This window comes from Eschrichtius robustus, chromosome 12, assembly GCF_028021215.1.
Source record: "Eschrichtius robustus isolate mEscRob2 chromosome 12, mEscRob2.pri, whole genome shotgun sequence".
Classification (NCBI taxonomy): Eukaryota; Metazoa; Chordata; class Mammalia; order Artiodactyla; family Eschrichtiidae; genus Eschrichtius; species Eschrichtius robustus.
In genome coordinates, this window is record NC_090835.1 from 42,981,167 (window position 1) to 42,989,271 (window position 8,105).

General features: G+C 43.4%; 1 protein-coding gene across 4 annotated transcripts in view; it reads left to right on the top strand.

Moving 5' to 3' along the window:
- The window catches only part of ZDHHC3 (zinc finger DHHC-type palmitoyltransferase 3), a 58,348-nt gene that overhangs the window by 44,858 nt on the left and 5,385 nt on the right, over window positions 1–8,105 (top strand). The window lies entirely within an intron of this gene.

Consider the following 8,105-nt stretch of genomic DNA (forward strand, 5'->3'; position numbering starts at 1 on the left):
GGGAAGATCCCACGTGCCGCGGAGCAACTAGGCCCGTGAGCCACAACTACTCAGCCTGAGCGTCTGGAGCCTGTGCTCCGCAACAAGAGAGGCCGCGACAGTGAGAGGCCCGCGCACCGCGATGAAGAGTGGCTCCCGCTCGCCACAACTAGAGAAAGCCCTCGCACAGAAACGAAGACCCAACACAGCCAAAAAAAAAAAAAAAAAAAAAAAAAAATTCCACCTTCCTGATGAGGTAGATTAAGCAATGTTTATTAAACACTTACGTGAGGTTGGCATCACACAGAAACCCCAGACTTTGAGAGCCTGGGCTGGGCTCTCCCAGCTAGGCCAACGGATTTTACGTTTTTCTCACGTCAAAACTTGTAGTGCATAAGCCTCCAGGGTGGGCCAGCCAGTAGAAGTGAGGGGTTCCAACCTAAAAGGGGACCTTAGTTGTCAAAGATACGTGAAGAGAGGAAGATTTTACTAGATTCCCTCTTGCGAATTTTCTTGCTGAGGATGTACTGAGGCAGTGCACCTCACAGTGTGGTCCATAGACCAGCAACATCTTCATCACCGGGGGACTTAGAGATGCAGATTCTCAGGCTCCATTCCAGACCTGCTGAATCAGGAACTCTGAGCGGGTGGGACGGCAGCGATCCGCATTTTCACAGCCCTCCAGGTGATGTTGACGCATGTTAAAGTCTGAGGATCCACTTGGGGCTTGCAGGGGTTGCCCAAAGGCCTGCTGATTAAGTGATCCTGTGTGCTGCGGGGCTCAGTGTGGTGCTGGGTGGGCTGTGCCCACTGTGAGCCCCTCTTCCCTCATAACCAGCGGCTTCCCCAGCCAATGAATGCTGAGAAAACAAGGAAAGTATTTGTTTGAAGGAGAGCCAAACTGTTAGTCTGTCCAGCAATCTTTCTGCACATCTTATCTGGCCAACTGGTTTCTGGACCGAGGGGCCCTTTGGGTGAAGAACCATCCCAAAAGGAGATGAGACAAAGTGAAGCCAGGGTCCTCCCAGTGGGAGCGGTGGCCAGTGAGTGATTAGAGCCTGGGGCGGCCACGCACATGAATGTCCTGGTCTTTGGTTTCCATCTGTGGACCTCAACACCCATGTGGCTTTTTCTTGTATCTTTTAAATACATATCTGCCTGAGAATCACCTAACAAAGGAAAAGGATTCACAGTGAAACAAAGACAAGCCACTGACGAGTCTACTCTCCCAAACCAAAGACTTCATTCCCCGCCCCCCCCACCCCCCCCCCACCCCCCCCCCGCTTCCTCAAGAAAAAATCATCAATGACTTGAGCCTCGTGATTACCCTAGGAAAGCTGAGTGAGCCCCAGGGATCCCTCATCTGCGCGCACGGGAGCTGATGACGCCGATCCAAGGAATTATGAAAAGCGTTGCAGGATAGTGTTTGCAAAAACCTTCGGGGGAAAGACATGTGCTCTGACATGTACATAAAGGATGCCCTGAATTTCTGCAGCTGAGGTCATGGGGTGATGGGGCCTTGGGCCCTGGCCTCGGTCTTTGGTTCAAATCCCTGCTCAGCTGCTTCCTTCCTGTGTGACCTTGGCAGTAATTTACTTAAGCCTCAGTTTTCTCGTCTGTAAAATCAGGGAGATAATCTAAATCACAAAATTGCTGTGAGGATTCAAAGAGAGAAATGAATGTGAATGTTAGGATGGTGTCTGGCACGTTGTATGGCTTTAGGGAAGGTTTGCTCTGTTGAAGCTGTACTTTCAGACCATGTGCACAACTGTTCATGATGTGTGAGATCAGTGTATTGGTTTGCAACAGAATTTTTTAAAAGAAATAAAAAATAATGCATTACACCTTGTAAAATACGTATTGTTTCATGAAACGGGGGTGAGGGGGGGTGTGCACGCGCACTCATATGCAACAGAAGAGTATTTCCTATTGTGGGCTGCGCTAAAAAGATGTGAAACCACTGATGATGAGAGAGTTGTCTGGCCATCTCTGAGGAGGACACATTTGCATAAGCTGCAGCACCTCCAACTTTCTACGTCTGAGATGCAGGGAGCAGGGGGACCTCCTGCTCTTGCTCCGTGGGCCTTAGCTGAGTCCTTACAGAGCATGTGCCTGGGTCTCTGCCTCCTGGGGAGCCGTAGTCCTGGTACATTCATTTTGGGGCATTCGTGAGTTTGTTTATAGATCACAGCTCATGTGTCACCCAGGGAGACCAGGCCCAAAAGGCCCAAGTCACACACTCCCTGCAAGAGGTGCTGGTTTAGGCTGTTGCCCCCTTACCAGGAATCAACCATTCTTGTCTGCATGAGCCTGAAGTGGGTATCACTGCTGCCTCCGCAGACCTCCAGCTTAAGAACTCTGCCTTCAGGACGCCTTTATATCCACACAGAACTCAAAATTGAGTCCTACCAGGAAAAAGAAATCCCACTGGCTCCTCCTGAACCTGAGGGTCCAGACCCTCAGCCTTTCTTATGCATCAGATTCGTTTGGAATATTTTCTCCTCTTCAGACCCAGAGTTGACACTCCTGGATGTTTACTCAACTGCTGAGGAGGTTCATCTGGTGGGCAGGCCAGGCTCCATCTGGAACATTTTTATGAGCTTGCTGAGGAGGTTGAGTAGAGACCAAGAGTGCTCTTCTGGGAACACGCCACCACAGGGGAAAATCATCATCCTGTGGGCTCTCTTTTTTTTCTTTTAATTAAAAAAAATTTTTTAATTGAAGTATGGTTGATGTACAATATTATATGTTACAATATATGATTGAAAAATTTTAAAGGTTATACTCCATTTATAATTATTATAAAATATTGGCTAATATTCCCTGTGTTGTACAATATATCCTTGTAGCTTATTTTATACAGAGCAGTTTGTACCTTTAATAACTTACTCCAATATCGCCCCTCATCTTTTCCCTCTCTCCACTGGTAACCACTAATTTCTTCTCTATATCTGTGAGTCTGCTTCTTTTTTGTTATATTCACTGGTTTTTTGTATTTTTTAGATTCCACATAGAGGTGATATCATACAGTATTTGTCTTTGTCTGACTTATTTCACTTAGCATAATACCCATCCATGTTGTTGCAAATGGCAAAAGTTCTTTTTTTATGGCTGAGTAATATTCCATTGTATATATATACCACATCTTCTTTATCCACTCACCTGTTGATGTACACTTAGGTTGCTTCCATGTCTTGGCTATTGTAAATAGCACTGCTTTGAACATTGCGGTAACTTTTTGAATCAATGTTTTTGTTTCTTTCAGATATATATCCAGGAGTGGAATTGCTGGGTCATATGGTAGTTATATTTTTAGTTTTTTGAGAAACCTCCATACTGTTTTCCACAGTGGTTTCACCAATTTACATTCCCACCAACAGTGCACAAGTGTTCCCTTTTCTACACATCCTTGTTAACATTTGTTATTTGTATTGTTTTCGATGATAGCCAGTCTTACAGGTGATACTGTAGTTTTGATCTGCATTTCTCTGATGATTAGTGATGTTGAGCATCTTTTCACATGCCTGTTGGTCATCTGCATGTCCTCTTTGGAGATCTGTCTATTCAGGTCTTCTGCCCATTTTTTAAGCAGCTTGTTCGTTTGTTTGTTTGTTTGTTGATATTGAGTTGTATGAGCTGTTTATATATTTTGAATATTAACCCTTCATCGGTCATATAATTTGCAAATATTTTCTCCCATTCTGTAGATCGTCTTTGTTTTGTCAGTGGTTTCCTTTGGTATGCAAAAGCGTTTAAGGTTAATTAGGTCTCACTTGTTTATTTTTGCTTTTATTTCCTTTGCTTTAGGAGACAGATCCAAAATTTTATTGCTATGATTTATGGCAAAGAGTGTTCTGCCTATGTTTTCCTCTAGGAGTTTTATGGTTTCTGGTCTTACATTTAGGTCTTTAATTTATTTTGAGTGTATTTTGTATATGGTGTTAGAGAATGTTCTAATTTCATTCTTTTATGGGTGGCTGTCCAGTTTTACCAGCACCACTTATTGAAGAGACTATCCTTTCTCCATTGTATATTCTTGCCTCCTTTGTCTTGGATTATTTTCCCAAAAATGTGTGGGTTTATTTCTGGGCTCTCTATTCTGTTCCATTGATCTGTTTGTTTTTGTGCCAGTACCATACTGTTTTGATTACTATAGCTTTGTAGTATAGTCTGAAGTTAGGGAGCATGATTCCTCCAGCTCTGTTCTTCTTTCTCATGATTGTTTTGGCTATCCTGGGTCTTTTGTGGTTCCATACAAATTTAAAAATTATTTGTTCTAGTTCTGTGAAAAATGCCATTGGTATTTTGATAGGGATTCTGTTGAATCTGTATATTGTCTTGGGTAGTGTGGTCATTTTAACAATATTAATTCTTCCAATATAAGAACACGATATATTTTTCCATCTGTGTTGTCCTGTGGGCTCTTTTGCTTCATTTCCCTCTGAAGCTTTTCTCTGCCTTGGAGTGAGGATTTGCAGTAGGATTGAAAATGCATTGGGCAGAGAGAACACACCAGTTCTTGTCCTGGTTCTGAGGCACAACCAGCAGGATGAGCTTCGGCCGCTGTCACAGCCTCTCAGAACCCCTATAACGAGTGTTAGTACTAACACCCACCTCCTTTCAGGGTGGTTGTAAGGACCCACAGTCACAGCTTTAAGTGAGCTCAGTCAGTGCAGACCCAGCGAGTCTGTCATTTCTGGGTGTCCCCTCTGCAGCCTGGTCTGCCATGTGGCCACATCCCAGCTCCCCTGCAGTCATGGTTAGAACGCCTGTCTCAACAGGCTGCAAATGATCACCCAGGAAGGGAACCCAGAATCCCCAAAGCAAGTCACTCAGCTGGCCATTGCCGCTCCCATTAAGGAGGGAGGCCTGGTGAGGGGCCGGACCATGAATAGCACAGCATCCTGTGCCCCAGACCCACGTGAGGTTCCCTCAAGGGTTGTGTCAATAAGGTCCATTTTCTGAAACAGCTTTTCTGTTCTGATGATAAAAGTCACACCTGCTTCTTAGTGAAAACTTGGAACATGTGGGAAGTCTACAGAAATAAATCAAATCTAAAATCCCATCCCCAGGACTTCCCTGGTGGTGCAATGGTTAAGAACCTGCCTGCCAATGCAAGGGACACAGGTTCGAGCCCTGGTCCGGGAAGATCCCACATGCCGTGGAGCAACTAAGCCCCTGCGCCACAACTACTGAGCCTGTGCTCTAGAGCCTATGTGCCGCAACTACTGAGCCCACGTGCTGCAACTACTGAAGCCCGGGCGCCTAGAGCCCATGCTTCGCGACAAGAGAAGCCACTGCAATGAGAAGCCCGCATGCTGCAATGAAGAGTAGCCCCCACTTGCTGCAGCTAGAGAAAGCCAGCATGCAGCAACAAAGACCCAACTCAGCTGATTAATTAATTAATTAACTTTTAAAAAATAAAATAAAATCCCATCCCCAAACGCCAGGTTCCACAATGATGTCAGATGCAACTTTGCTTTCTTCCCTTGTCACCACGTGGACAGGACTTTCCAGTGTATGTAAAACTGTATTGATGCCACTTTTTTTTTTTAATTTTATTGAAGTATAGTTGACTTACTGATGTGTTAGTGATGTGTTAATTTATGCTGTTCAGCAAAGTGATTCAGTTATACACACACACATATATATATATATATATATGTATACATATTCTTTTTCACATTCTTTTCATTGTGGTTTATCACAGGATATTGAATATAGTTCCCTGTGCTATACAATAGGACTTCGTTGTTTATCCATTCTATATATAATAGTTTGCATCTACTAATCCCAAACTCCCCAATCCTTCCCTCTCCCACCTCCCCTCCCCCTTGTCAACCACAAGTCTGTTCTCTGTGTCTGTGAGTCTGTTTCTGTTTCTTAGATATGTTCATTTGTGTTATAGTTTAGTCTCCACATTTAAGTGATACTATATGGTATTTGTCTAGGTCCATCCATGTAGCTGCAAATGGCATTATTTCATTCTTTTTTATGGCTGAGTAGTATTCCATTGTGTGTATGTATGTATGTATGTGTGTGTGTGTTTGTATATATATATATATATCTCCTCACCACATCTTCTTTATCCATTCATCTGTTGATGGACATTTAGGTTGTTTCCATGTCTTGGCTATTGTAAATAGTGCTTCTTTGAATAGAGGGGTGCATGTATCTTTTCAAATTATAATTTTGTCTGGGTATATGCCCAGGAGTGGGATTGCTGGATCATATGGCAACTCCATTTCTAGTTCTTTGAGGAACCTGCATACTGTTTTCCATAGCAGCCATTGGTATGTTTTCCATACCAATTTACATTCCCACCAGCAGTGTAAGAGGATTCCCTTTTCTCCACACTCTCTCCAGCATTTATTATTTGTAGACTTTTTGATGATGGCCATTCTGACCAGTGTGAAGTGGTACCTCATTGCAGTTTTTATTTTCATTTTTCTAATAATTAGCGATGATGAGCATCTTTTCATGTGCCTACTGGCCATCTATATGTCTTCTTTGGAGGAATGTCTATTTAGGCCTTCTGCCAATTTTTTGATTGGGTTCTTTGTTTTTTGTTGAGTTGTATGAGCTGTTTGTATATTTTGAAAATTAGGCCCTTGTCGTTGATGCCACTGTTAATAACTGCATAGTGTTCTGCTTTATAGAATAATTTACTTAGCCATCATTACTGGACATTTTGATTGTTTCCAACTTCTCATTATTAATCCGTGTTCAAGACTGTATTGCATAAATTGTGTCGCAGATTTTTCTTAGCTTTTTATTGAGAAATAATTTCAGACTTAACCAAAAAAAAAAAATAGTAAAAATAGTACAAAGAGCTCCCATATGCCTTTCAATCAGTCTTTCCAAATGTAAACATTTTATAAAACCATAACACAAATATAAAAACCTGGAAATTTACTGATACAATACCATTAACTAATCTATATACTTTATTCAGAGTTCTCCAGTTGTCCCACTAGTATCGTCCTCTGTTCCAGGATGCCACATTACATCATTTGTCCTGTGTGTTTAGTTCCTCCTCAGTCTTTCTCTGTCTTTCATGAACCTGATCCTCTTTCTAGTTGAGGTTAAATTCACATCACATAAAAGCAACCATTTTAAAGTGTGTGGTTCAGTGGCATTTAGTACATTCGTAATATTGTACAACCACCACTTCTGTCTGGTTCCAAAACAATTTCATCAGACTTTGATCTGTTGAAGATTATTATCCTGTTGAAGATATTCTGTAGAATATCCTGACATCTGCATTTGTCTGATGTTTTCTCATAATTAGATTGAGATTATGCCTTTTGGGCAGGAAAACCAGTGAAGTGATGTTCTGTTCTTGGGGCACCGTATCCGAGGGCACGTGATGTTGATACATTTCATTATTGGTGATGTTAACTTCAATTTGGTTAAAGTTATATCTGCGAAGTTTCCTTACTGTAAAGGTACTGTTTTACCCTCGGTAATTAGGAAGTATCTTATGAGGAGATACTTTGAGATCAGGTTCTTTAACCTACCATTTTTCCAAAAGCCAAGAAACTTAAATCTCTGAGATGGTGTGGGAAGAAAGAGTGGTGGAGAGGAACTGGCCCAGGTGTGGCCAGATCTCAGTCTGTGCGTGTATCTCAGTTTCTCCTTCTGCACAACAGAAAGAATTATGCTGGTTATGTAAGGATCTTGTATGGAAAAGAAGAGAAATCCTAGAACTAGGTACTCAGAGGTCATTCTGAGGTGGAAAGCGCTGTCAGTGAGCAGTACCTCTGCCTGGCAAGCCCACGACAAATCTCCTTGGCTTCCTGAAGAGATGGAGGAGGCAGAGCCCCAGTGGGGGTAAAGCCTCTGCAGAGGGTGTGGTGGGCCTGGAGAGCTGGCCTGGCTGTGCCTTTAACTCCTTTGGCTTCTCCCCCTTCCCAACACCCTCTTCTGTGGCCTGGCGCATCCGACACCCAGAGGCAGGTGAGTGGGCAGCTTGGGAGAGGCCACAGGGCATGTCTACTGCATGTGCAGGTTCGACGCCAGCCTTTGCCCCCTCGCAGCGGCCCCGTGCACCCTCCAGCTGCCCGCTGCATGTTGGCACTCGCTGTGCACACCTCTGCTTCCTCACCTCACGCTTCGTGTGTCTC